The 14491-nt window shown below is 41.1% G+C and overlaps 1 non-coding gene across 1 annotated transcript; it reads left to right on the top strand.

The window, feature by feature from the left end:
• The first annotated feature begins 3808 nt into the window (after positions 1–3808).
• Positions 3809–3942, top strand: LOC115030170 (U11 spliceosomal RNA). The gene has a single exon (XR_003835791.1). It is a non-coding gene; the product is annotated as a U11 spliceosomal RNA (small nuclear RNA).
• Positions 3943–14491: the final 10549 nt, after the last annotated feature.

Genomic DNA, 14491 nt, shown 5'->3' with positions numbered 1-14491 from the left:
AGAAAGCTGAAGACAGGGAAATGAGCAGGGGACTGGCTGTTCCAGACATAGAGACAGCAAATAGATAAAGACTTACAAGCACGAGACAGACTCTTTTTACACAAGGGCTTACTATGTTACACAGATTGACTTCAAACTTCTGGGTTCAAGAGACCTTTGACCTCAACCTTCCAAGTACCCAGAAATAGAGACACACATCATAAGACCTAAGGAGATGAGGGGGAGGAGGGGGGAGGAGGAGGAGAGGATGGGGAAGTGGGATAACATTTGAAATGTATGTAAAGAAAATATCCAATTAAAAAAAAAACCTAGGGAGAAATTCTTTTTTATCTGATGACACCTTTTTTTTTTTTGGTTTTTGGGTGGTTTTGGTCTGTTTGTTTGTTGTTGTTGGGGTTTTTGGGGGGAGGGGGGATTCGAGGGTTTCTCTGTATAGCCCTGGCTGTCCTGGAACTCACTCTGTAGACCAGGCTAACCTCGAACTCAGAAATCCATGCCTGCTTCTGCCTCCCAAGTGCCGGGATTAAAGGCGTGCGCCATCCCCCCACCCCCCCACCCCTCCCACCCCCACCCCGTCTGTTTTTGGTCTTTTCAGACAGGATTTCACTAAGTAACCCTAATGACTTCAGCTTCCCAAGTGCTGGCACTACAGCCATAGACAACCAGGGTGGGCCTGTATTTTCTTATTAGTGTATTTACAGCCCTTGGCATATAACAGGTGCTCATTATTAAGTAAATGAAAGAATGTCTGCTACCAAAGGATTTTTTTTCCTCTCTGGCTTCTATCATCATGGAGAGGAAGGGCCTGGCTCTGTTATAAAACTCATTACCATTGTACTTTCTTAACTTACAGAAAAGAGCCAGACATGGAGCTAAGCAGCAAAGTCCAATCCTCAGAACCAAAATAAAATTACAGAAAAACCCTAATATTCCCTGAGACACTGAAGGTTTTGTTGTTGTTGTTGTTTGTAATGGGTTCTCACTCTATAATTAGTATGGCCTCAAACTCCTGGCCTCAGTGTCTCCCGTGCTGAGATGGCAGGTGTGAGCTACCATATCTGGCTAAAATGGAAGCTTCATTGAACTATTTCCCCCTGATTACATAAGCAGTTAGTTTTGGGGGGACAATCTACATGTGCTTCACAGTAAATTATGGTATTTTAATGTTTTACAAATTCTTATTTTAGGGCTGGCAGGATGGTTCACCAAGTAAAGGTCCTTGCCATCAAGGCTGGTAAACTGAAGGGAAGAACTGATTCCCATGAGTTGTCCTCTGACCTTCACATGTGGTGTACACAACACACACACATGCATTTGTGTGTGTGTGTGTGTGTGTGCATATGTGCAAAAATAAATGTTAAAAAAAAAAGAAGCAAAGAAGCTACAGGGCTGGAGAGATGACTCAGCGGTTAAAAGCACTGACTGTTCTTCCAGAGGTCCTGAGTTCAAATCCAAGCAACCACATGGTGGCTCACAACCATCTATAACGAGATCTGATGCCCTCATCTGAAGTATCTGAAGACAGCTACAGCGTGTACTTACATATAAAAAAGTAAGTAAATCTTTAAAAAAAAAAAAGCTACAAAATCTCATTTTCATACTGCTTCAAGCCAAATATCTAACAACACAGAACTGATCAAGCTATGGTATATTTAGCTGACAGAATATATTACAAATTATACAGGTACTAAATTTATATTTATGAAGCCCTGAAATAATTTGAAAACCAGCTTATTAGTAAATGGAAAAGACAAGAACACAAAATTGTATGTATAATGTGGTTACAACATTCATTCAAAATCCTTACAGAATGAAACACTAATCTTTGAAAGAAAAAAAAACAACTCTGGCTGTGGGGCTGGAGAAGATGTCTTAAGAGCATGTACTGCTACTGCAGAAGATCTGGATTTGATTCTCAATACATGGTGGAGAACTCAGAACTGCCTGTAACTCCAACTCCGGCTGGACCTGACACTTCTGGCCCCCAAAGGTGGTTATAATCACATGCATATACCCGCAAAACATACACATAATTCCAAATAATTTTAAAAATACAAACTATAGTTTTTAGTGCATAGTGTGAGTATGAACTTTTTGAGTATTTCATAGTTTATTCTTTAGTAAAGATGTATTACTCCTTTGATAGGGGAAGGGACTTTGTTTTTGTTTTTGTTTTTTTTCAAAGTTTAAAACATAAAGTCTTAGGGTAATTGGAAGAGCAGTAGTACACCAAACCACTGTCACAGGTAAACAAGAGTGTGTTTACGCCTTTTCCCTTAACTTGCAACTTAATGACCAGTTAACACTTACAGGTTAACTGAGTGCAAGATTTTATTTAGGGGTGCTGTAGAGCTGGCCCCAGGAGGGGAAAAATTATGGGGATCAGCAATGGAAACTGCCAGAAGCAGAGGGAGAAAAGGACTAAGCAGAGATCAGAGAAAGTAAATATGAAAGAACAGGAAGGGGGGTGTGTGTGCAGAAAGACAAGAGGGCACACTTTCATAGATCAATGCTCATATTGGAGGCACTAGTAATGGATGTTTGTTACACACATAGCTAGCAAGTTTCATGTTACTTTATTGTTGTCTGTATTAAAACCATATAGATCTATGTCTTTAAGCCTCTCAGGAGCAGACTGTGCATTTCTTCAGCCCACGTGAGCTGTCATATCTGCCTGATACTGCCAGCAAAGATCAACTGGACACTGGATCTGGACGTTCAGGAGCCCACCCTGGGAGCGAATTGCATAACCACATGCCCGTGTACGTGAGCTATAGATTTTGCAGGCTATATGGAACAGCCTGGAAACTTCTGATGATAAAGGAAATCTAGATGGGGATTCAGGCATTTACAGAAAACAAAAAGGTAAATCGGTTCTCTCTGGGGCTAAACCCCATTTACGACACAACCAAACTAACTGAACAATGCTGACTCTTAGCCAAGAGCATTTCTGTAAGATGTTTATACTTTTCTGTTGACTTTGGGACATCCTCTGTCATCCTCAAAGCTTTTAGTGAGCTAATGGAATGACTGCTGAGGGTTGGTTTATTAAATGTCAAGGGAAGGTGTTAGGGTGAATTTCGACATAGGGTATAGTTGTTTCCCAGAAAGACAGATGTTCCAGGAACCTTGTCTTTTCAGTAGATAACACATGTTTTGACCCATACAGAAGCCAGGAAAATAGAGACAATCCCAAGAGACCAGCACGTACGAGGACAAAGACAAGATCTTAGTGTCATCATCCTGACCTTTTAGAGGGTATTGCGATTGTCTCGGAGTTCTAATGATGCAAGTTACAAAAGAGTTTTAACTTTACCATCCTACAAGATAGTGGTTTCATTTAGATTTTAAAAATCTCCAGCCAGGTGTGTTGATAACTGCTTGCAATCCTGGCACTGAGGAGATACAACCAGAAGGATCAGATGTCCTTAGACACATAATGAGTTCAAGGGCAGCCTGGGATACTGAAGATCCTACATCAAGGGAAAAAAGTCTCCAGCTTCTCAGCTGCCCTGGAAACATTTTAATACTCAGTGGTTATATGGGCTCACTTGGATATTTTCTTGAACAATCTGTCTAGCTACAGAGCATTTCCACCATCACAGAAAGTTCCACTAGAAAGCACTGTGAATCTAAACAGTCAAAATAGTCAACTCAGGACCAAGTCTCTGCATCTACATGAAGCATGATTTTGTTTTTCTCACTTCGGTTGTCTCTTTGCACCGGTGTGTGCAAATGGGTAGGAAGGCAAGTAAAACAACTTACAAGATGAACCCTCTTATGATAAAAAGTAAGAATTCATTCAGAAAAAAAGGGCTTCTGTCATGAGTGGCATATGCAGGGCAACTCGATTGCTCTGAGTGCAGAATTGACATCAAGAGATTTCGGAAGCATAATTTTTTGGTATTTGGGCAGCTGGTGATCGTTGGTCCCAGAGCCTGTGTACTTGTTAAAATAAAGGCTTAAAAAAATTCATTCAGGAATGGTTAAATAAAATAAGGCATATCACTAAATGGAATATAACATAAAAGTTAAAGGGAACAAACTAGATATATCTATAAAGATAGACCTCACAAGTATCTGTCTGAGGGCAGAAAAACAAACTGATAAATGTAATCAATGATGCAAAAAGAAAGCAATGGCTGTAGTTTGAACGTGTTGGAAACATGATATCAGATTTTATAGGTTTTTTTGTTTGGTTGGTTGGGTTTTTGTTGTTGTTGTTGTTGTTGTTGTTGTTGTTGTTTTGTTTTGTTTTTTTTGAGACAGGGTTTCTCTGTGTAGTCCTGGCTGTCCTGGAACTCACTCTGTAGACCAGGCTGGCCTCGAACTCAGAAATCCACCTGCCTCTGCCTCCCAAATGCTGGGATTAAAGGCACCACCATGCCCAACCAGATTTTATAGTTTTAAAAGATAAGACCTCTGGGAGGTGACCAGGTTGGGAGGTTTTTGCTTTCAAAAATGAACTAGAGCCATCATCATGACAGTCTCTTTGACATTATGGGAGTGGCAATCTTACCAAGGCTGAGTGTCCTCCCTGTCTCTCTTGAGTGCCCTGTTGCTTTGTGACCCCCTTCTGCCATCTTATGATGCAACAAGAAGGCCCTCTCCAGATGCAACCTTTGATCTGTGATGTTTCAGCCTTCAGAGCTGTGAGGCAAAAACTTGTACTATTTAGAAATTACTAAAGCTGTGATATTCTTATACAAGCAACAGAGAATGTACTAAGACAACATTACTCCATTTTTCCTCTGTAAGGGTAAAAGTCTAAATGTAGAGGCCAGCAGCCACAGAGAACTGGGTACCTGAAAGGAGAGCTGGAGATGGATGGGAAGGAGAGACGAGAGAGGAATGAGACCAAGATAAAGTTTCTGATCAAGGCCCAATGTTTAATTCTTAAGTCTGAATTTAAAGGGGGGAACCCATTTCCCACTTTGCCAGGATTTAGTCAGGAAAGCAAGCTCAGCTGCTCAGTAGGTAGTGGCTTCTTGTAGGAAGCTGCAGATGTGACTGGACAATAGACTTCATCTAGGTTGGAAGACTCCACCCTAGGGGGAGTGCTAGGTGACTGTGGCAAAACAAGGTCTGATTTAGCCTGCTCAAGTCTAGAGGGAGGGCACAGTTTCTCTCTTTTTATTTATTAGAAATTACCTGGCGATTGGTCTATCTCAGAATTGCTGCTTTTTCCTGTACTTGACACCTTTTTTAGCTCCTGTAGCTCATTAGTCGATTTCTGCAGCTTAATTTCAAACTCTAATTTATTTAGTTGCATGTCATCTGGGCAGCATCTTCTGCAGTAGAGGCTATAGGTGGAGCAGAAGGTGCACAAGGAGGTCAATCCTCATCATAATATTTGTCAGCTCCTTTTTCTGAATGAGCTTCCTCTTCTGATGTTAGCTCATTATTAGTATCTCTATACCTTTCTAATTTAGGGTTGAGAGGGCCCTTTTCTGAGAAAGCTCTCTCTAGCAGGCGTACTTCTTGAAATTTTTCAAGCTCTCCCTGGGCACTGTCTGACGCTTGCAAGGTCTCCTCATCAATAGCATCTCTTATGAGCACCCAGAGGCAGAGGGAGATATTATCTGCCTGAGTGGTTCTCAGAGCTTCTCCAATTTTTCCCAGGTTCTCTTACCTAAAGTTCTTTCTTCATGAAACCATGAGCAGCAAGAATCTATCTGTTCAATCTAGCAACTGTTCTTCAAGCCCTACTCCTCACGCCTGAAGCAGCTCTTGAAGGCTGTGGACAAATGCCTTTTAAAATTTTCCAGTTTCATTTTCCACTGTCAACCCCTAAGTGGGATTAGCATTGGGTAGACACTGCCCCAACTTAGCCCATGTCTCTTTGTACCTACAAGAACAGTTTCAAAAAGATGAAATTTGAGGCTAGCATTAGCATCAATGCTTTAGGTTGCTTTCCGTGCAGGATACCATCTTCTTCCATTTTCTGTGGCGCTCCACCAAGACAGTACCTGTTAGATGATCTCTCCGTGTCCAGGCCTCACATTGGGCGCCACCTGTAGCTGCCAGCAGCCACAGAGAATTGGGTACCTGAAAGGAGAGCTGGGGATGGATGGGAGAGAGGAATGAGAGGAATGAGACCAAGACAAAGTTTCTGATCAAGGCCCAGTGTTTAATTCTTAAGTCTGACTTTAAAGGGGGAAACACATCCCCTACTTTGTCAGGATCTCATTGCTTTACCAGGATCTGTCAGGAAAGCAAGCTCAGCTGCTCAGCAGGTAGTGGCTTCTTGCAGGAAGCTGCAGATGTGACGGGACAATAGACTTCACCTAGGTCAGAAGACTCCACCCTGGGGGGGGGGGGTGCTAGGTGACTATGGCAAAACAAGGTCTGATTTAGGCTGCTCCAGGCTGGGGGAAGGGCACATCTAAGGACTAAGCACTTGCCTACCATGCCTGTTGTGATATATCCCCAGCACTCTAAAACTAAAAACAGCTAAACTCAGGGCAGGACTTTCTTCTGAGGGGAGGGGATGGAAAGGTCTGTGGGTTACAGATTGAAAAGAACTTTTATTCTACAATGATCAAAAAATTTCAAGGAAAACACATTTATATATACTCATGTGATTACAGTTATCAAAAGAGACACTAATTGTGAATATAAATATGCAAAAATCTGATGAGAAAAATAAGGGAAGTTTACCAACCTAATAATAATTATGTTAAAATGCAGGACTGTAGTTAGATTATTCATTTTAATTATTAAAAATGTTTGGGGGGGCTGGGGAGATGGCTCAGAGGTTAAGAGCACTGACTGCTCTTCCAGAGGTCCTGAGTTCAATTCCAAGCAACCACATGGTGGCTCACAACCATCTGTAATGAGATCTGACGCCCTCTTCTGGTGTGTCTGAAGACAGCTACAGTGTACTCATATACACAAAATAAATAAATAAATCTTTTAAAGAAGTTTTTAATTTTATATTGTAATGCTTATATGCTAAAAAATTTTAAGAAAAAAATCTGGGTTTATCTTACTAACATAGTTATTTTGCTGTATAAGAGGTACAGTTCTATTATTATTATTATTATTATTATTGAGGGAGGTAATGGACAGAGGTGCAGAGGACAACCCTATGGGTTCACTTCTCTCCTGTTACCTTCACTTTGGTTCTGTGGGTTGAATTCAGATTGATGGGCTTTAACTGCTGAGCCATCTCACTAGCCCTAGGTACAGTTGTTAAAGAAGGGATTGGTCTGGCACATGTTTAGTGCGAGAAATAACAACTCCACATCACTTGCATAAAACAACCTCTATCATCCTTATTGACAGTCTCCAAAATTCAATTGGTCAATCTAAAACCCACTCTGTAGCTAATCTGTACTGGTACTGTACAATGGAACACTACAGCTCCTAAAACCAGAGGTTCCATTGGAACATCTTTAGACTTCCCTTCTAGACACAGACCACATGATGACTTTGCAAACAGTTCAGATTTAAAAAAAAAAAAATCTCTGTTTTGTGGCCTGAAACTCAGTTTCAAAAGCTACTTCAAACAAAAAATGGTTTTACCTGCACACTACCTCCATAGGGATATGAGGTAAACTTCCATGCAGGCAACACTAGTCAGGCTTCTCAACTTTCAAGCCAGAGTGGTGACCCTGTCACCAGGCCACCTGTTCATCTAACTTCCAAAGCCTATGGATCCTGACTCAGTCAACAACAGGGTACTGCTACTTCTGGCCTTCAGGAGAATAAATGGAGTTGGCCTCTGAAGTCCTGTCAAATACCTGCCTCTGAGAAGAGATATTTATGGACTATATTGTAAGGGACATTCTATCCATCCACTCCTTTAGGTGGCATTTTAAGTTGTGTCCTTAGATCAAGTTAGAGCACCAGAAGGTTACACGCCTGAAATATCTGAGCCCAGTGCTTGCAGAAGTGTTTCAATCTTGTGCCCTGGCTTTCAACCAGTGCAGTTATGAGAAAGTAATATGGAAATCTCTTCTGTGTGTTATTAAACAATTACTGAGGACAGTGTTCCCTATATTAATCCCACAAGAGATATTTCTTATAGAATTTAGTGCCAGAAATGGACAATTATGTAGCTGTTAAAAATTATAATTATGGAAGACTAAATGTGAAAACCTGTTTATGATACATTTATAGAAAAAAAAAACGCAGGACATGAACACTGGTATAGAGACTCTAATTGCAGCCTTGTAAAATTATCTGTGCCTATGGGCAAAGACTGAAAACTGATAGGCAAAGATAAAATTATACGAGGGAGATGGGATTATAAGTATTTTTGTTTTGCAAAAACAATTTTGTTTGTTCTCCTGTCTTTTCGATTGAGAACAAAAACATGTTGGTGACAGAGCAGTCTCTCTTTTCTCCTTCTCCCTCCCCCTGCCCCGTTAAGGAATGCTTATCTTCCTTCTTACTGACAAGAAGACTTCGTGCCTTTTGTTCCATGCCCCCTTCCCTTAACTTCCCCCACAGGTGAATTTCATGTTTACTCGTTGCACACTGGGTTCTGGGTCCTCTGAGCTTCTGTTAAGAAGCTTAAGACTCTGTACTCTTCTTTAAATCCATTGAAAATTCTGCCTCTAAAAAGAGGCAGAATTTAAAGTAATCCTCCCAGTTTAAAAGTTACACAGAAGCCATAGAGACACTGGTTTGGTTGGTTGGTTGCGTGGGTGCTTGCTCGATTGATTGATTGGTTGGTTGATTTGTTTTTTGTTTTTTGTTTGTGTGTGTCTGTGTTTGTTTGTTTTGTTTTTTGTTTTGTTTTGTTTTGTTTCGTTTTTTGGTTTTTTCGAGACAGGGTTTCTCTGTGTAGCCTTGGCTGTCCTGGAACTCACTCTGTAGACCAGGCTGGCCTCGAACTCAGAAATCCGCCTGCCTCTGCCTCCCAAGTGCTGGGATTAAAGGTGTGCACCACCACTGCCCGGCTTTTTTTTTTTTTTTAAAAAAAAAACAAGGTCTCTCTACATAGCTGTCCTGAAACTCTCCATATAGACTAGGCTAGCCTTGACCTCACAGAAATCTCATGTGTATGGGTGCTTTCCCTGCATGTGTGTCTGTGCATCACTTCTGGTGGCTGGTACCTGCAGAGGCAAAATGACAGTATCAGATTCCCTGGAACAAACAGTTGTGAGCTGGGAATTGGTTCCTCAGCAAGAGCAATCAGTGCCATCTCTTCAAGCCCAGGTTCTGGTTGGTTTGTTGTTGTTGTTGTTGTTGTTGCTGCTGCTGCTGCTACTGTTGTTGCTTTTTGGTTTTTGTTTTTGTTTTTGTGGTTTTAGTTTTTAAGGTTTTACACAGGTGCTAAGCAGATGATTCAGACCCTGACCCTGAAGGTCAGACTTCAATCCCTGCGAGTCCATGTGGTGGAAGAAGAGAATCACCTCTCAGAAGTTGTCCTTAGTCCTCTGACTGTCACGCTGCATGAGTTGCAACACATGAACCTCATCCCCTCCCATGTATAAGAAAAAACAATTTTTTCTTTTTTCTTTTTTTTTTAGCCAGGATCCCTCTACCTAGCGCTGACTCTCCTAGAACTCATATAGACCAGGCTGGTCTCAAACTCAAAGAGATCCATACCTCAGCCTCCCTAGTGTTGGAACTAAAAAGTCCTGCTCCCCAATACCCCAACCTAAAAGCAATACTTTTTTAATTAAAAAAAAATCTGCCTATCATTTTCAATATATCTTAACCAAAATTATGAGCACATAATAAACTAGTATACTATCATAGCTGGTTTCTTTTCGTCTAAATTTAAAGTATGAGCATGTGTTTACATAGTATAAACTCTTCCTGCCTTTTTTTTTTTTTGCTCTACTAATGAAAGCCAGAGGCTTCACCCAAGCTAGGTAAGCACTCTAACCACTAAACTGTGTAACTCAGTTTTTTGCTTGTGTGTGTGTGTGTGTGTGTGTGTGTGTGTGTGTGTGGTGTGGTGTGTTTGTCCCCCACAACTACCTCCAGTTTAAAAAGAAGAAAACAAAACAAAAACCCAGCTAGGGTTGTGGCACATGCCTGTAGTTCTAACAGTTGGGAGTTGGGAGGCCAGAGCTCTGGAGTTAAAGGTCCTCCTCAGCTACCTACTGAATTGCAAGCCAGCCTGAGGCATATGAGACCCAGTCTCAAAAACAAAAGAAAAGAAAAACCCAAAACTGGCACTAGAGAGATGGTTCAGCCTTTAAGAGTAATTTGTTACTTTTGTTAAGGACTCAGGTTCCATTCCTAGCACCCACGTGGAGGTTTACAACCACCCATAACTCCAGTTCCACGAGATATGGTGCCCCTTTCTAATCTCTGCAGGCATCAAGCACGAATATAGTACACATACATATGTGCAGGCAAAAACTCACACATAAAGTAAAATTAATCAAGCCTTTTTTTTAACAAAAGAGAAAGAAAATGGGGAAAGATAGAAGAAAAGCAGGGAGAAATAGTAATAGATTTAGCTTATTTAGTTGTGTATATTAAGTTAGATGATTTGTGTAATGCTCTTAGCAAAGGCTTAATACTTAACAAAATCCAGTAAATAGTACTCATTAATATTCATGTTGTCATTATTCAACTAGTTCTTAACATGACACGGATGATATCTTTCCCTGTAGTTACCACCAAAATCCTATAAAAACTCTAAGTGAGGTTCATGTGTTTTTTTCAGAGCTGAGTAGGGTAGCAAAGACATGGAAAAATATCTGTCTTCATCCAAATTAATAGAGCCAGTTTGGCAGCAGGCTTAGGGGTGGCACCCAAGTAGAAGAGTGGGTGGTGGCAGCAGTAACAGAGGGCAAGACAGCCAAACACCTATGACCTTCAAGAGAGGGAGAATGTAGCAAATGGGACATTTGAGAACATGGGCTATAGGACAAAAGCCTTTGACTCCTAGGCCCTGCTATGTCTGCTCATCCTTTAAAACGGCCTATTGTTGGTCCTCTTTCCTTCCCAACACCTCTTCTGTTTACCACCTTGCTAACTCCATTTGACGTGTGTGTGTGTGTGTGTGTGTGTGTGTGTGTGTGTGTGTGTATGCGCCCGCGTGCGTGTATGTATGTGTTTGGTTGGTTGGCTTGGCTTGATTTAGTTTGGTTCTGTGCGCAGTCTCCCTATATAGCCCTGGTGGGTCTAGAGCTAACTATACAGACCAGCTTAGCCTTGAACTTGCAATGAGTGATCCTTTGGTTTCTTCTTCCTAAACACTGAGGTTACAGACATATGCCAATATGTCTGGCTTGACTAACATTTTTTCTAGCATTCCCACAGCAATGAGATAAGTTACCCTAACCATTGTAGCTTCAAAATTATGGTGGTGTTTTGTGTTTTTTTTTTTTAAAATCATCCCACTAGTCCTGGTCCTACAGCATATAGTGTATATAATACATATAATATAACATATATTGTATAATGTGTGTATGTGATATACACATATGCATCTATACATGTATACATATACACACATATATGCATATATGTATATACATATATATCCAAGGTTATGCCAGGCATGGTAGTGTATGCGGTTAATCCAAGAACTTGGGAAGTAGAAGCAGGTAGGTCTCCATGAGCTTCAGACCAGCCAGGGGCACATAGTTATACCCTTTCTTTAAAAAAAAAAAAAAAAGGATATACTTTCATCTTGTGATGGTTTAACAAAGTTCTGTTGATTGATGGAAGAGTTTACAGTTTGATGAGGGTGACAATAATACTTCCATAAAATAAAAGGTCGTGTAACTACAAGAATAAACACAAGAATATAAACCAAGTTCATAGAGGTTCAGGGGGTACAAAATAATAAAGTCATTTGTCAAGTTGGGCTAGTTGAAGAGAGTTTCTGTGAGCACTCAAGTTTTGAGATTTGAATTGGAGATTTAAGGGGGTGATAGACGTGAGTTAGTAGAGAGGTGGACCTTTTCAAACAAATAGACAAAAGGCAACAATGGAAGACATAACTCAAACCAGGACAAATTCCTATGCCACCCTACCATTTTCCCATCTCAGCAACTCTACATGATCTGACACCACACCTGTTTCAGTTGAAGTAGAGCTCTCTGCAATGTAATGGCCACTAGACTTTTTTTTTTTTTTTTAGTTTTTCGAGACAGGGTTTCTCTGTGTAGCCCTGGCTGTGTCCTGGAACTCACTCTGTAGACCAGGCTGGCCTCTGCTTGTCTCTGCCTCCCAAGTGCAGATTTAATCTCAAGGTGGGATTAAAGGCATGCGCCACTACTGCCTGGCCACACTAGACTTTCTTGGCCATCGAATTTGCTCTATTCATGAAGCATTTATGAATGACTGCAGGAGGAAGGAATTTACACAGAAGGTATTTACAGGCATCATGAGCAAGTATTTCCCATCTCCTTATTCTAGATCCCATGTAGGAATATAGGGCCTTCTGTATACCACCAAGATTTTCCACAGGTATGGGACAAACCCATGTTGGAGAAGGACAAAAGAATATGGAGGGGGCTAGGGAGATAGCTCAGTGCTAGCAGTACACGCATGAGGACCTGAGACAAATACCTAGCATTCACATAAAAACAGGGCTTACAGTATGTATCGATGGCTTTGGGAAGGAGGCAGAGACAAGAGAGGCTTGCTGGCCAGCCAGGCTACCTGAATCAGTTAGCTCTGGTTTAAAAAATAAGGCAGAGAGTGAGTGATAGAGGAGGCCTCTGGCCTTCACACGGAGCTATATACTAATGTATACACAAATTCACATGCACACATACACACACACTGAATATATACACAATACTTTTTTAAGAATATGGAAAATCAACAGGGTTTCTCATACCATGAGCAGACTAACATCACTTTGAAGGCCCAGTGTATAAAGATGGAGAGGGGAGAAGGGAGGAAAATATATCCATTAACAATTCAAATGGTAAACAACTTAAATGACAGTCACTCTAGAACCTTACTAGGTAGCAGAAAAATTGCAATATGACCAGGCAAAGAAATATGTATTTATCTAAAAGTTGTTAAATGTCTAAGTTTAATAGGCGATTCTTGATCCCATTTATTCACTCCTTTGACCAACATACACTCTGATCCAGAGCTGAGGTCACAGATACCTGAAACTTATTTCTGCCCCCAGGGGCTCACAGCTTATTGTAAGGAACAGACGACCAAACAAATATGACTTGCAGCTCTATGACATGAGCTTGCCAGAGGTGATTTAAAATGCACAACGGGGACGACGTGCTGGACCTGAGGGAAACATGGGGTAATGGATGGGATTTTTCCCCGAAATGAAGACCTGAGGGAATAAATGATAAGAGCAATGAGTTAGAGGCAGGAAGACGAGACTATCAAGGTCATCCTCTGTTGCACAATGAATTTGAGGCCAGCCTGGCCTACGTGAGACCCTATCACACACACAGACATACACATCCAAAAAGTATGCACGGCTGGAGAGATGGCTCAGCAGTTAAGAGCACATATTGCTCTTACAGAGGACCTCAGTTACATTTCCAGCACCCAAGCACGTAGCTCACTATTTGCCTGTAACTCCTGCTCCAGGGGATCATGGCCTCTGGCCTTCCTTCTCAGGTACTTACAGTCATGCACTCACGTCCACATATGTCCACATAATTAAAAATTAAAAATGAAAAGAACGGATGGTGGTGGCACAGGCCTTTAATTTCAGCATTCGGAAGGCAGAGGCAGGTAGCTCTCTAGAAGATGGAGGCCAACCTGATCTACATAGTGAGTTTCAGAACAGCTGAGGCTATACACAGAAACTCTATCTAGCAAAACTAGACAGGGATTGGGGCGGGGAGATTTCTGTTAAACAACTAAACAACAACAATAAAAAGACATTAAAAGACAATAAAAAGTTATTATAAGGTGGAAGCATTTCTAGAAAATAGGGGGAAACTACAGCTGGTTCAAACTTAGTGTGCTTAGATGAAAGATGAGGCAGGAAAAGTGTAACTTGAATCTGAAGAGCTTTCCTAGAGTTTGAACATTACAGTACTCTGGATTTTTAGGCCCACCTGTTTCCTTGTGTAAATCACTTGATCTCTGAGATCATCTGTATTTTTATCTATAAAACAGATATAATAGTGGTTAACCATACCTTGCATGGTTAAGTGAGGTGTAAGTGAGCTAATTTTGATATGGTGGTTTGAATAAGAATGCCCCCCCATAGGCCCACTAGGAAATAGCTCTATTTGAAAGGATTAGAAGGATTAGAAGATGATGCACTGTTGGAGAACTGTGTCACTGGATTTGTGGGCTTTGAGATTTCAAAAGCCTAAGCTAGGCCCATCATCATACACTCTTATGTGTATATACACTCTTATGTCTGTGAACCAAGATTCAGCTTTCTGTTACTACTCCAGGCACATCTGCTACCATGCTTCCTGCCATGATGATAATGGACTAAGCCTCTGAAACCATAAGCAAGCCCCCAATTAAATGTTTTTCCTTATAAGAGTTGCTTTGATCGTGGTGTCTCCTTATAGCAATAGAACGGTGACTAAGGCAATTGGTAAAGTGATTACAACAGTGACTG

Source organism: Mus caroli, unplaced genomic scaffold, assembly GCF_978045245.1.
Source record: "Mus caroli unplaced genomic scaffold, Mus_caroli_1 scaffold_5, whole genome shotgun sequence".
NCBI lineage: Eukaryota > Metazoa > Chordata > Mammalia > Rodentia > Muridae > Mus > Mus caroli.
This window is presented reverse-complemented; position numbering and strand designations above follow the sequence as displayed.